At 37.8% G+C, this 15,293-nt stretch overlaps 2 long non-coding RNA genes across 4 annotated transcripts in view; one reads left to right on the forward strand and one right to left on the reverse strand.

Annotated features, from left to right (window-relative positions):
• LOC137040107 (uncharacterized) overlaps window positions 1–15,293 on the reverse strand; it is a 60,153-nt gene that overhangs the window by 1,944 nt on the left and 42,916 nt on the right. The gene's annotated exons all lie outside the window — the stretch shown is intronic.
• LOC137040106 (uncharacterized) lies at window positions 111–2,890 on the forward strand. 3 transcript variants are annotated; one of them, XR_010897848.1, is made up of 6 exons: window positions 111–336; window positions 611–721; window positions 1,039–1,080; window positions 1,417–1,484; window positions 1,658–1,781; window positions 2,738–2,890. It is a non-coding gene; the product is annotated as an uncharacterized lncRNA (long non-coding RNA). The 3 variants fall into 3 exon arrangements; XR_010897847.1 differs by having other exon boundaries at window positions 114–721; XR_010897846.1 differs by lacking the exons at window positions 111–336; window positions 611–721 and having other exon boundaries at window positions 747–1,080.

Below are 15,293 nucleotides of genomic sequence, written 5' to 3' on the forward strand. Positions count from 1 at the left end.
CAATGGAAGCTAACGATCGGCGGGTGAAGGTCGCTGCGCATTCGGTCTTTTCAGCGGGGCAAAAGGGATTTTATTCCAATTCCTCACTGTAACCAATTTCTGTAGTTTTCACAGCATTATTACTGTAAAATGAGAAAATACCTACTGTAGAACCTGTATACAGCATGTTGCTGTAGATCTGCAAAGCATCATGGTCTTTTTTCAACGGCGGGTAAATTCTACAGTATTTTTTTCTCTCCTGTGAATCACAATACAGCATTTTCTAGAATATTTTTTTTTTCAGCCAAGGAAAGCTACGAGATTCCCCACTTTCATCCGAATTTTTACTTCAGAAAGGTAACATAATGTATTTCCAAAGTTTACTCTTGTAAAGTCAACTGTTTGTTCAACTTTAAGAGTGCACTGAGAGAGAAAAGAGTAATGAGCGGCACACTTTCTAGTAAACTCGTCTCATGCTGTGTGTGCATTTTATAATTTTATTTCCACAAATATTTCTGCATGATTTCGATATATTTTCTAGTCTGGCAACATTTGATAACGTCATTGATTTATAGAAGGAAAGTATTGTTAAATAAAAATTAAATTGTGTATGTGATCTCTTTTGGTGCAGATCCGTCACATAATGTGATCGCTTTTTTTCCTGTCACCACATGCGCGTGAGGCAGTGAGCCAAAGCCTGCCGACTCTCGACGGTCTCGAGCTGAAAGCAAACGCAGCGGAGGTATGTACGTTAGGCCTAACTTAACATATTTTTCATAGTGATTAATCATGATTTTTCTGAATGGAAACCCCCAGAAACTAGATTGGTAAAATGCTATTCAAACTTGTGGGAGCATGCATGGGCTGTACTGTATTAAGATTTGTCTTATCGGGCAACATTACATTTTTAACGTCTTTAATTTGATTAAAGACTAACGTCAGCATTGGGAAATGACATTAATTTAAAATGGTGTAATTTTTTGTATTTATTGGCGCGGTAGCCGTTTAATAATCTCTCGTTTCTTTTCTCTTGCTTGCTGTTGCCGCCTGAGGAATCAGACATTGAAGTTAAGCGGGCCGAGAAAACGCAGCCAGCTAGAGGTAACGTTATATGTTAAGCTACGTTACTTAACATATTTTTAATAATTTCATGATTTTTCTGAACTTCATTGCCTTCAAGCTGCAGAAACTATAACGTTAGATTGTTAATAGAGTGCCATTCCCGACTTTTGGGAGCATATATTGTATTAATATGTGTCTTATCTGGCGGAATTACATTTATAACGTCTTTTATTTTATTAAATAGTAGCTACGTTAGCTTTAAATAAAAAATTATTTGAAATTGTAATTTTTTACAGTATTGCCACACACCTTCTCTTATGAATATTGAACTTGTGATTTCTAAAACTGTGTTTTCGTTTTATTTTGTGTTACAAGAAACTTCCACCCAAGCAAACGCTGAGGCTCAGATTTCCTGCCAAACACTCCCAGACTCATCATGCTCGGTAAGATCCAAGCACTCAACATACACAATAGATGCCAATATTAAGGGTTACTTCACATATAAAGCATCTTGCACTTACATTCCAAAAATCTCTAGTAGTTACTGATCCAATAGAAAAAAAGAGGTATTTTTTCTTGGATAGGGTAATGCATAGCCTAATGTTTTTATTTTCAGATTCTTCGTCAGAATTAACCCAGAGCACAGCGAGTGCAATTCAAAGGTCCAGATTAGCAGACAAACTGGGAAGGTGGTCATCAGGGACTTCATCGAGTATGACTGGCAGAACAACTAATTCCAGGTGAGACTTTTAATTGTTACCTTGAATACCTTTAAATGGTGATTGAAAGTCAGGGGTGACCAGCAACTTGTCTATTAAAGGGATAGTTCACTTTAAAATTTATTCTCAAGTTGTTTCAAACCTGTATGAATTTCTTTCTTCTGCTGAACACAAAAGAGGATATTTTGAAGAATGTCGGTAACCAAACAGTTAACTGGAGCCAGTGACTTCCATAGTAGGAAAAAAATAATACTATGGAAGTCACTGGCTCCAGTTAACTGTTTGGTTACCGACATTCTTCAAAATATCCTCTTTTGTGTTCAGCAGAAGAAAGAAATTCATACAGATTTGAAACAACTTGAGGTTGAGTATGTGATAATAGCATTTTCATTTTTAAAGTGAACTATCCCTTTAGGCCTGCCAAGCATCATTTTCAAATCAGGCAGTTTTACAGCGTCAACACAAGGTGATTCAACAACACTGACATGAAAAACAGGAGGAACATTGTGTGACAACACCAGCCAGTTAGAATACTTTTCCATTCAGAACTCACAAACATACATTTCACTGTTGTATCACTAACTGCAAACATGGTATTGTGGCAGAAATGTGGGATATTCATGTACAATTTTATAATATTCATGTAGACAGTTATTAAATATTAAAGTAATGGCAAATGACAGATACCAATTCTGTCTAATAAGAGTAGAGTTGCAACTCCATAATATTTACATTTTATCTTTTAAAAATAGGTTATTTTTACAGATGTTACAGTTTGTGTTAACGAAAATACATTTACATTTTACATCTTTTGTAAAGCTATAAAAAAATATCAGCCCCGGGGGATGCTACTCCACAAACCACCAACAAAGCATATAAAAAATACTAATATTGATTTAAAACTTTATGTGTATGTCATCAACCCATCTGTCTTACTTTTAAACTTTTACATTAATAATGAATTTCTTCCTCTACAGGGTAGAAGACTCAAGCCCAGGAAGTCCAGGTCAAGTTTTAAAAGAATAATAGTTATGGAAAAAAAACATTATTGGAGAAAAACAATATTCAGGTTTGAAATCCTGCTGTTTTTAAAGGGATAGTTCACCCAAAAATTTAAATTGTGTCATCATTTACTCACCCTCAACCTGTATGAATTTCTTTCTTTTGCTGTACACAAAGAAAGATATTTTGTAGAATGCTGTTAACCAGACAGTTGATGGGTCCCATTGACTTCCTTAGTATTTTTTTTTCGACTAAGGAAGTCAATGGGACCCATCAACTGTCTGGTTACCGACATTCTTCAAAATATCTTTCTTTGTGTTCAGCAGAAAGAAAGAAATTTATACAGGTTGAGGGTGAGTAAATGATGACACAATTAAACATTTTGGGTGAACTATCCCTTTAAATCATTTAATTTTTATAGATTTGTAATTTTACCCAAACATTTGAATACATATTGATTGTTTTGTTTGCTCAAAAAAGTGCTGAAATGAAATAAATTGTTCACAGAGAAATGTTAACTTATTGAAAAAAATGTATATGTTCAGAAAATATATAGATTTGAAATCCTGCTGTTTTTAAATCATTACATTTTTATACATTTGTAATTTTATCCAAACATTTTAATAAATATTGATTTTGTTTGTTCAGAAAAGTGTTTTTTGTATGTTCAGAAAAGTGATGAAATAAAAAAATTACAGAAAAATTGTAACATATTTTTTAATGAATTTTTGAAATTAAAAGTGAGAAAATAAATGGCATTTGTGACACTGTCTTTATTTTACAGTACACAAAATTAATGCAGTAATCCTGATTACAGTATAATTATAAAATACAGTACTGTGATTATTACTGTAAATTACATTTACAGTAATTTAAAAGTTACTGCGATTATATTTACAGTAAGAATACTGTGAAATGAAATACAGCAACTTACTAGCTAATTGCTGCCAGCAAGTTGCTGTATTTTTCACAGTTATCTTTTTACAATGCTCGTTATCTGACTCCATTTAATTATAATTTAGAATTTAGGTTAGAATGCCAATTGGTTATTTGGTCATTTATATTTAATAGTTTAAGTACACATTTAATTATTCCGTTTAACCCTTTGTTGAAATTATACCCAACCTGAATAATTCCAGAGCAAGTCAGAATCAATCAAAGTTTAACAATTTATTAACAGTCAGGTAAATGTATAATGCCAATTACATAATCAATTCAAAGGTATACTTCACATCAAATACTCTAAAGTAAAGAATGAGATGTATACCTGACTTATCAAGGTTACATAATGCTGCATGGGTTAAAACGTCCAGCATTACGGGCTGACCTGACTACAGTATCGAGCCCTGAGCTCTTTGCAACATTTCCTTAAATACCCAGAACCAGATGCATACCCAGAACCATTTGAAACTCTTTCAAATGGAAACACCAGTTCACAATGGGAATTTGCATTGATCAAGTCCTATAGACCTGATTAGAAGAGAGGCCAAATGGCTGAAAGCCACACCCACCATACACCAAGGAAAGATATCTTTAAACTCTTAAAACGTTTAGGATGTTCTAGTTTACTTCTGTGGAGTTGAGATATTTGTACCAGTCGCACAGAGACATTTCAAATGATATCAAACACATATAATATTGTATCGTGAGGATTGACATTGTACCAAAGAGATTTCTGGTGCATTTCAGGTGATCTCAAGTTTGGGGGAGCAGTAGTTTGGGGGAAGTTTCATGTGAAAGGAAAGGCATGTAAATTAGAGTCATTCATAGATGGTTCACTCAGTGTGATGTCATCTCGGACAGAGACTCTAACTGTATGAATGAGTTCAGATGCTAATTTCCTTTTTCTCAGAGCGATTAGACATTTCCAGCATCTACTAGCTTTTTCCAGCCTTACACTGGTAATATTAACTGTTAATCAATGTGCATTGACAACATGTTGGACATTTGAAAACATACATACATAATTCCTCTTGCTCCTCGTACATAATCAGATTTAATGGTTAACATACAAATAAGGTAATACAATTTCGTAATTTACACAAACACATTACATTTGTAGCAACTAACGACCTGTGCAGGATTCCAGTAGATTAAAGCTATAGAGAATGTGAGAATGCATTCTGGACTCACTGTATTAGGGGTTAAATGGATCGTAGTTGATCTGTGAATGTGTTTGGATCATGTTGCCAAGCAACGAGGGGGAGAGGATGCTGGCGTTTTCTGTTCGCCGCTTATCCACCCAAAATCAAGTTAAGTGTACTGTTAGATTTTTATTTTATTTTTCATTTTAATATGACCGCGACTAGTCATACAGTCAGAGCTACTATTGGGACTGTTGCTAATGGCTGGCGGCCACTGAGAGGATGTTGTTTGCCGTTTTTCACCGCTTCTCTGCTGTTTTTATTTGAATTGTAACGGTTGCTTCTAGTTTGAAGAACATTTAACGTTACTCACTACAGCTTCTCTTTCTTCTGGGAGTCGGCTGCACACTGGTGTTCTCCATCAGGTTTAAGCTACATGGTGTAATCCTCCGGACAGACTTTCAGCTGTTTCGCTGCTGTTTGGCCTAGAACCAGACCTGGTGCATAGGAACAATCGCTTTCGGTGCCGGTTGTTCATCTTTGTCCCGCTGTTGATAAGACTACATTTAGACCGTTGAGTCACTGGCATCCCTTGTTGCCAGAGGAAAACTATTACTGCTGTTGGCCTAGCTCTACTTGACTGGTGAGCTTGTACTGTCTGAAATTGCTGGTTGATTAGCGGCGTTTGCATAGAGCTAACGTCATCAGCAACAAGCATGATGTTAAATTATTCCGCTTCTCAACTGCTGAGTCTCAACTGCATCACCACTCCATCTTACGACTGACAATGGGGATCGTCGTGGTACCATGCAGGAGGTAAACAAAGTTTTTTCCAGGCACTTCTATGGATATACTGGGGTTGGTGCAGAAGTCCAAATTGTTTTATGGTTATAAAACACCTGCAGCACCCCCTCCCGAGAGCTGTTTAACTACATTGGAATTTGTACATACTTTCTGTATGTAAGTTTCTGACTGTACTAAAGCATAAAAATACCATAATATATTTGCAGATATTTAGGAAACATGCTGAGTTCACATACCGGTACTCGTTTCTCTGAAAAGCAATGTTACAGGCAGTTGTTTTACTTTGAAATGTGCATTCTGTGTCAGAATGTCTGTTGTTGTTTTGGTCCGTTCGATACCGCATGTTGCAAATTCACACAATAGTATTTCAACACCACAGGTTGCCAGTTGGCAGAAAACAACATATTGCAACCATGGAAGTCAGCAAACAAACTGGGTCAGAGCCTAAAAAGCATCAGCACCCATCAGAGTAAATGATCTTACCAGTGCTGATGCCGCTCTATCATATTCATATTTGAGTTAAAAATATTCCTTTTTTATTTTAGAATCTCCTGATCTTTTTAATCGTGAAACTGAAAGTGCTCTTTTAGGTTGTATTGCAGTGCACCCCGCCGATTTTGCTCCTACCCCCTGTTTATGAACACCACTGCCTGGGGGGTCCAAAATGTATGTTTATGTATGCTTTAATTTTTTCCAGATCCTCTACCTTTTCCTGACATTACCAGATACTGCCCTTCATCATCATCATCATCATCATCATCATCATCATCATCATCATCATCTTGTTCATTGTTGTGTACAGTGATGCATGTATCAAGGGCGAATCTCTCCTGGTACAAAGGAAGCAGTTTATTGTCCAGCATCAGTGTGTCTGATCTCAGCATCAGTCTCTCTCTACTTCTGGAGGTGGAATATCAGGATAACAACACCTACAGCTGTGTGCTCAACAATCCCGTCAGCAACCGGACCAGACATCCCAACATGTCATCCCACACTCAACTCTGTCATGCACGTGCAGGTACGGTAGCTGTTGCATTGTATCTTCTCTTTGGTATAATGATAATCTGTGTACAATGAAGACATCATGTTGTAAAATGGAGCGTAGGTGGCCTATGTCTGGTCTGACTGTCCATCAACAGGCCTGAAAAGACCACTTACTTGAATATAAGACTAAAATTGCAGCAGCAAGGTCGGCTTATTTTGCACAGATTGTTGATAACAATCAGAACCAGAGACAATTGTTTCATTCAATCAACAAAAATGACCTGGACTGGAAGTGCTGCTTGGCCTCACTAAAACACGCCCCCTCCGCCACATAATCTCATTTCAAATGCAAAGAAGTCAGCCAATCACAACAGCTTTCGGATAAATCTTCCCAAAAAAAAGGATTGTCAATTTAGATTTTATATGAACTATATTCACTGCAGTAATAGCAAAAATGTGAGTGTATGAGTTTCTTAATTTGTGATTCACAGAAAAGGATTTGTGAACCTGCAATTAAGAATTTAAGAAGTGAACAAAATCACTTTCACTGACTTTTACCATGACTGTTTCCTGCTGGTGAAATGCTGAAGACGCATAGTCTAGAAATCTAGACGCACCCTATCGGCAGCAAATCTAATCTGCCCGCGAGTGTCGTCTAGCAACTCTCAATACACTTCTGAGCTGTAAAATCCAAACTGTGGTTGAGCCAATCACATCGTGTATAGAGTCGGTGGGCGGGGCTTAACATAATGACGGCAGAGTTGAGCTTGCGACTGCGACTCTGGAAGACTTGGAGTTAAGCTTTTCTCTGAGAAAAGAACAAAGAACGGCACTGAAGTCATTCTTAAGAAGGGAAGATGTGTTCTGAGTTTAGCCGACCGGATACGGCGAAAGTTTAATCTATGAATCTATGAAGCTCCGCTTCAGCTTCATTGCTCTGGTTGGTTGTAGCGCTATCCAATTGCGTGCACGCCGTGCAGAGGGAGTTTGAAAGACAGCCGTTTATCCCGCCCCTCGGATTGAGCCCCGTCAATGGTGAGTTTCCAGACCAAACATCTTGATGTGGGTCTGGCTTGTCAGGCTAGAAGATGCATCTTTTTCGGCAACTCTTGACCCATTAATACTCTGAACAAAGAAATGTGACAAATGAAAACAAACCGAAAGTCCACTAACAAAACTAAACTGTTTTTAGTAAATGTTTAATGCCTTTGTTGTAAAAACTTAATTGAGCTTAGTGTAATCTTTATAAGACTGTTGCTTCCAGAGAGCGACAGAATAAGAAATCAAATAATGAACGTCCAACCTAACTAATAGTGTCGGAATGTTGTTGTTGTCTATATGTCATATTTGCTGATGCAGAAGACATTCTTACATTTATACCTGTTTCTCTGTCATTACAGCACAGTGTGAAAATGGTTCCGAAAATGACACAATACATATCAAAGATGTGCTGATAGTTGCTGGTGCTACTGTAAATATTCTGGTCGTGGCTACTATTGTGATTACCTGCATATACAGGAAGCTTAAAAACTCAGGACAACAAGGCAAGTTATAACTGCATTAATGCAAATATATAACTACAAAATACTGGTGTTTGCAAGACAGAAAAAAAATATTTAAAATTATTGACAACAATTAGTTGTTAAAATTGCTGTTAACTCCAAAAATCCATAAAATCCAGATATTTTGTAAACAAACAAAAAAAAAAAACATGCATTTTAAGTAAGCAAATATATGATGTCAGGTACTTTAAATGTATAGTGCTTTTTTAGAAGCCCTTTAAAAAAGTAATGTGTGAGATTTTAGTGCCCTGGGAGCACTGTAATGACAGCTAATATATCTGTAAAACATATATTGAAGATTAAGAGTTTTGCATTTTAACATTTCTGTTATTGTCGAAACAGTTCAGAGAGGTGAAGAAGAGATTATTTATGCCGATCCAACATTCAGCAAACAAAGAATTCGCAAAGTGGTAAGATAATAATTGTATTACTTTGTGACCCTGACCTTTTCTGAGGAAGCAGTTTTATTTGTGTCTGAGAATGTCAGGAAAATTTAAATTTATTATCATTTCATTTGAAAAGTTTACAACCCAGGCCCAAAGTACCAGACTACCTGCAATGGTCAATCCTTCAATTAAATCCACAGTGAGGAAATGACTAACAATGTGTGATCTGAATGTGTGTTTGTGTTTTCTTACAGAGAGTTAAAAAAGAGGATGATGTGGTGTATGCAGGTGTCGCCATGAGTCGTTGACTGTTGAGGCCATTTTGATTGTAATGATCAATTTAGATCAAATTATTTTACAGTTGCAAGAAAAATGTGAACCACTTTTTTTTTTTTTTTTTTTACTTTTTTAATAGTTGTTTTTGAGACCCTCCATTGTCCTTTGTGTGAAAAGATGGATCTCAAAATCATACAGTCACTGCTGGAGAGGGTTCACATCAGGGATGGAAATTAGCACCCGCCACCAGCCAAATGCGGGTGATTTTGAGTTGTGGCGGGTAAACTTGCTTCACCTACCGGCCACCGTGGCGGGTTAAATAAAAATAGCATGTTTCCCCTCTTTATAAACTGTGTTCAGTGCATGCGAGTGCGGCCGTATGTCCGAATATGACCAGTCGTTTTTGCCGTCATTACCCAGATGTAGTGCCAGAAGACGCGAATAAGAACTCGTGCTCGCGCTGAGAGAAGATCCGTCACTGTCATCCGGAGGCGCGCACCCGTCTCACAGCGCGCAAATATTGAGTTCTCTTTCAAGTCTTGTGCTTAAACAGACAACAAACTCACACAAAAAGTATGCCAACATGTTCATCTTGATGAGTATTCTAGCAGACATAGTCTGAATATGCCTTAAGTGAACTTTATACAGTCGTGAAAGATGACGCATATCCCTCCATTAGGTCTTAAAGGGGAAGTAGCCTTTACTGCTGTCTGTTTAATGTCAAACAAACGATAGGGACATCACTCACTGCTCTTGATTGAATAGCTTTTGTAAGTTTAGCAAGGATTAATCTTTCATTTAAACAGTTAAATATGCAGTTATTTTACATTTGATTACTTTATTCAATTTCTGTACCTTTCTGCAGGCCAGTAGACCTGTACATTATTATTTAATGTACACATGAGTGAGGTCGAGTTTACAATTTAAACATTTTAGTTTGAATTTTATTGTATACTGTGGGTTGTTGCAATGTGCTAAATAAATATTTACATAATTTGTAATTGATTTATTATTTGAAACTTTAATATTAATTAATGTAATTGCAATGCCTTGATTTTTAGTAAAGTTACACAGTCATAGCATTTTGGTGCATCCCTACTGACAATGTTCTGCTCGGTATGTCGTCAACACGCTTCAGGAGATGCCATAACTAGTAGTTTCATTGTTGGTACTAAAAACCTAAAACTGGAAGCCATAAAAGATCACAAATCATCCAAATGCCACATCCAGGTAAAAAGAAAGAAAAAAAAGAGAGAACACAGAGCCCTACTCATTTAATGAAATGTATATCAGTTCATGGTTTGTGTGTGTATAAGAGTGAAAAAATGTCAGTATTTCATTGAGATTTGAGATTAAATAAACAGCTTAAGTATTGTAGAGCTTGTAGTATTAATTTTCACGTGCAGTTACACATTGTCGGTTAAAAACAAGAAAGTGGCTGGTAAAAACATTGAGTGGCTGGTAGATTTTGAAATCCACCAGCCACAGTGGCCAGTGGACAAAAAAGTTAATTTCCATCCCTGGTTCACATATGCAAAAGATGCTGAAAAACTGAAGAATATCAATATCATCCAACTGCGGCCCCAAATGTGCGTTATCGTGCTGATGGGGGTTACCGGTTTCGCAGACTGGACGGTAACGTTGTGTTGTGGCGATTCCCCCTTCTTCTTCTTCGCCTCTTCAACTGAACTGCTAGCTCAACATCCGGATTAATATGTTCAACATTTGCAAGTTAGTTTTTTCTCAAACAGAAGCTTCAAAATAAGATCTAGCATCTTGCAACATGACATCATGACTTTGCGTAAACATACACGCCTCTTTCTAAAGCCAAGTGGCGTGTTATCTATACGCAATTTGAGCTATCCGCGTGTATATCTACGCCGTGTGATTCCGTGTGTATGTCTACGCCGAAACGAACCATCATCCCTGTATGTGATTCCTCGTGAATGTGTCTTGTGATGGGTAGGTTTAGAGATCAGGGTTGGGTGTAGGCAATCGTTATTGTGGTTGACATGGCCAAATGAAATGTTTAGAATCGGTTGTAGGGCATTTCCGCTGAACTGATTTTGGGGAAAAAATAACGCATATGTCATCATACCGATGTGCCTTGAGAAACTCATTGAGATTGGTCGATGAGACGCTACCAGTAACGCCCAATAGGCGTTGTTGTTTCATGACGGGAACACCCAAGCCGCAGCTGGACCCTTCACAATTTTTTTGAAGAACGTTGGGGAGTTTAACTGCTCTGGACAATTAAGTGACCTTAAGAACTACCATCACAAAACACAGAACAGCCAATCCAGGTACAGGCACGCAGTATTGAGAATCAATGTATTAAAAGTATTAAAAGGTATCATGAACTGTTTTTTTTATACTGTTGTCTGAGGTCAACTAATGACGTTTGTGTGGTTTTTACATTCAAAAACATCATAAGTAATAAGTAATCAGCTATTTTCTACCCTGGTTTTGAGGCTGTCTTCTGAATGCTGGGTTTTGATGGGTGTGCCGCACTGGAGACTTGGAAGTAAACGCCCACGGCTAGGATTGGATAAGATTTGCATATTTAATGAGCTTCAGCTCCTCTGCCAGTTTACATGAGGGAGGGATTGTTTTGAAAGCGATTCGATTCGCATAATTATTGTCTCGACCGCAGGGCTCATAAAAGTCTTTATCAAACAAACACAATGATTTATTGTTCATCATTTTTGTATTACTTGGCCCGCCCGATCGGTGCATATAAGCGCAAACCACACACACACATGCGCGCAACCTTCAAATAATGTACACTCTAAAAAAGGCTAGTTTAAAAACAACCCAAGTTGGGTTGAAAATGGACAAACCCAGAAATTGAGAAAACCCATTCAAACAACCCAATTCCTGGGTTTGACCATTTTCCACCCAAATTGGGTTGTTTTTAACCCAGCATTTTTAGAGTATAGATCAAGAAAGTAATGTTATATTTCACTATTTCACTAAGGGTCTCATTATAGACCCTTCCTCTCTAGTCCTGATGCTGAGAAGCTTATCCATGCCTTCATCACGTCAAGGCTTGATTATTGTAACTCTCCATTTGTGTTTACCTGCTAGTTCTAGAAAGAGGTTGAATACATACAAAACTCAGCTGCACGTGTTTTGACTTTTACATCTTCACGCCAGCACATAACCCCGGTGTTCCAGCAACTGCACTGGCTCCCAGTTCAGTCGCGCATTGATTTTAAAACTTTATATGCTAAAATCAAAAGTTTTAAAATCAAAAGCAGTACATGGGTATGGAACTCATTACCTTCATCTATTAGGAATGCCACATCTTTGGATTGTTTCTTTCGCATGTTTTTAGTCAAGCTTTTAATTTATAATTATAATTTACTACTGTGTGTTACTATGTAATTTTCCTTGTTTGATTTTTTTCATTTGTTCTGTACGGTGGCCCAGTAGTGCAGCCGTACTAAATTAAACCACAACACAACGGAATCACCACAACACAACGGAAATGCTCCCGACCACGAGGGGGCTCTCGGAGTGCAATAAAGTTAGTTTTCCTTGCCATTGCTCTATAGATTGTCTCTGCAGAATGACGCGATCGGTCACGAGACACACGAGAGCCAATGGCATTTTACAATCAAAGCTGATGTAATGACGCAATTGGTCACGAGACACACGACAGGTCAAAGCTGACGTGACCTTTCTTCCGGCGGCAATATTTGAAATGTATTAATATTCGGCGGATGGACTCGACGTTATTGATGGTGTTTGGGGATTTTCTTCACACAAATCAATTGTTTGGCCTCGGAACACTTTGAGTATTTATAGTTTCTGAATAAATTATGCATGCAGTATCTGTGTATCTGCCTGTTATATATCCTGTTTTTTATAATACACAAATTGGTAGGTTTAGGGAAGGGATTGAGTTAAAACGTGTCTGAATAAAAAGAAAATAAAAGTAAATAAAATGATGCTGACTGAATCAAACTGACAAATATAAGGTATTGGAACAGGGAATCCGTGTGTGGGCCACGGATGCTTACTGTTATTGCAAACTGATCTCATGAAATGGCGTATGTATGACACACCAATTCGTATGCCATTTTTTGGCATGCTATCAAGACGCATAATCGCTTTTTAGCGTGTTTATCAATGCCATTTTGTTATATTTCTTATAAATCCATTTACCTTGTGGACACACACATATTCAGACACATTTTGAACGCGTAACTCAAACTCTTCCCTAAACCCACCTATTTGTGTATTATAAAAAACAGGATAAAAGGCAGATACGACTGCAGGCACAATTTATTCAAAAAGTACAAATATTCCAAGTGTTCGAGGCCAAACGATTGATTTGTGTGAAGAAAATCCCCAAAAGCGATCAGAACGTCGAGTCCATCCACCAAAGATTGCATTGGCTCTCGTGTGTCTCGTGACCGATCGCGTCACTCTCATCATTGTCGTCTCGTGTATAATTTGAATCAGAAATATTAACGAGTACGTGTGTGTTCTGTTCACAAAGGAGTGCGATCATCATTTCAACGACTAAAACATTAATACCAACTCTGTTCTTCACATGAAGATATCGTATGACTTCAGAAGACTTGGAATGCAACGAGTTAATACTTTTATACTGTTTCTTCTCCGTTTTTGCAATAAATACATGTGACTGTACATTTATTTGCCTGTTATGTGTTTTATATTGTTGAGAGTGGGTAAGTTTAGGGTAGGAGCGGAGTTAGTTGAGCGGAGTTACATACACGCGGAGATGATGGTTCGTTTAGGCGTAGACATACACGCGGAGATGATGGTTCGTTTAGGCGTAGACATACACGCGGAGATGATGGTTCGTTTAGGCGTAGACATACACGCGGAGATGATGGTTCGTTTAGGCGTAGACATACACGCGGAGATGATGGTTCGTTTAGGCGTAGACATACACGCGGAGATGATGGTTCGTTTAGGCGTAGACATACACGCGGAGATGATGGTTCGTTTAGGCGTAGACATACACGCGGAGATGATGGTTCGTTTAGGCGTAGACATACACGCGGAGATGATGGTTCGTTTAGGCGTAGACATACACGCGGAGATGATGGTTCGTTTAGGCGTAGACATACACGCGGAGATGATGGTTCGTTTAGGCGTAGACATACACGCGGAGATGATGGTTCGTTTAGGCGTAGACATACACGCGGAGATGATGGTTCGTTTAGGCGTAGACATACACGCGGAGATGATGGTTCGTTTAGGCGTAGACATACACGCGGAGATGATGGTTCGTTTAGGCGTAGACATACACGCGGAGATGATGGTTCGTTTAGGCGTAGACATACACGCGGAGATGATGGTTCGTTTAGGCGTAGACATACACGCGGAGATGATGGTTCGTTTAGGCGTAGACATACACGCGGAGATGATGGTTCGTTTAGGCGTAGACATACACACGGAATCACACGGCGTAGATATACACGCGGATAGCTCAACATGCGTACAGATAACACACCACTTGCCTTAAGAAAGTGGCGTACGTATGTTTACGCAGTCATGATGTCGTTGATTTCACAGAAATCTGTGAGATCAGGTTTCTTCAAGAGAGCAAGCAGACATTTTTGTCATTTATAATGTCATTTGATTTGCAGTTTTCATTTAATCTTTTTTAAATTGATTTATACAATTTAGCATATATTCGTTTTATTAATTGTATTATTCATTTGTCATTTTATGTTTACATATTTTATATTACTTATTTCCTTTGTATCGTTTCATTTTATTATGATTGTGTGGTTTGAAGGAATGTTTGTCGAGTTAGATATAAGAGAATGTGTCCATTTTAAGGTTTTTAATGTCAAAATGCAATGTTGTGAAGCAGTAATGTTTTTTCTTTTGTATAATAGCACATTCACTCTAAAAAATGCTGGGTTAAAAACAACCCAAGTTGGGTTGGAAATGGACAAACCCAGAAATTGCGTTGTTTGAACCCTAGTAAATGGACCCATTTAAACAACCCAATTTCTGGGTTTGTCCATTTTCAACCCAACTTGGGTTGTTTTTAACCCGGGTTGTTTTTAGAGTGTTGGATTTCTACTGGTCAGATGAATTCTGGGCATTGAAACACATCTAAGATTATTCAATAAACATTTTATCCTTTTTATCATCATCATCATTTTGTCTCCTGGTTCGGTTCTTCTCTGGCCTTCTCAGTCAAACACTCAGGCTAATAGAAGGCCGTTTATAGAGTTTTGGGTGCCAGACAAGACTTGGTGTTGATGAGTTTTGCTGTTTTTTTTTTTGGTTTTTGCTTTTGACAGGGCCAGATCTGTCATAACTTAAACTGCCACACTCTTCATCTTCTTACATTAATTCTTAGATCTTCATCCTATAGTTATGGCCCTAAACCACCTTGATACAAACAGTGATGTCACCTGGGTTTCTGGGGCCCTTATTCAG

The sequence above is a fragment of the Pseudorasbora parva genome, chromosome 14, assembly GCF_024679245.1.
Source record: "Pseudorasbora parva isolate DD20220531a chromosome 14, ASM2467924v1, whole genome shotgun sequence".
NCBI lineage: Eukaryota > Metazoa > Chordata > Actinopteri > Cypriniformes > Gobionidae > Pseudorasbora > Pseudorasbora parva.